The sequence below is a fragment of the Microtus ochrogaster genome, linkage group LG2 (genome assembly GCF_000317375.1).
Source record: "Microtus ochrogaster isolate Prairie Vole_2 linkage group LG2, MicOch1.0, whole genome shotgun sequence".
Taxonomy (NCBI): domain Eukaryota; kingdom Metazoa; phylum Chordata; class Mammalia; order Rodentia; family Cricetidae; genus Microtus; species Microtus ochrogaster.
The window spans coordinates 31,942,348-31,942,762 of NC_022028.1; the positions used below are offsets into that span (position 1 = coordinate 31,942,348).

The window sequence follows — 415 nt, forward strand, 5'->3', positions numbered from 1 at the left end:
CACACAAACATATACACACATGAACACATGTGCAGGCACACACAAACATATACACACATGAACACATGTGCAGGCACACACAAACATATACACAAATGACCACATGTGCAGGCACACACAAACATGTACACCTGAACACATGTGCAAGCACTCATAAACATATACACACATGAACACATGTGCAAGCACTCACAAACATACACACACATGACCACATGTGCAGGCACACACAAACATGTACATACATGACCACATGTGCAGGTGCACACAAACATGTACACACATGACCACATGTGCAGGCGCACACAAACATGTACACACATGACCACATGTGCAGGCGCACACAAACATATACACACATGAACACTTGTGCAGGCGCACACAAACATATACACACATGAACACATGTGCAGGC

The 415-nt window shown here is 44.3% G+C and overlaps 1 protein-coding gene across 13 annotated transcripts in view; it reads left to right on the forward strand.

Annotated features, from left to right (window-relative positions):
- Dock10 (dedicator of cytokinesis 10) overlaps positions 1 to 415 on the forward strand; it is a 250,045-nt gene that overhangs the window by 158,081 nt on the left and 91,549 nt on the right. The gene's annotated exons all lie outside the window — the stretch shown is intronic.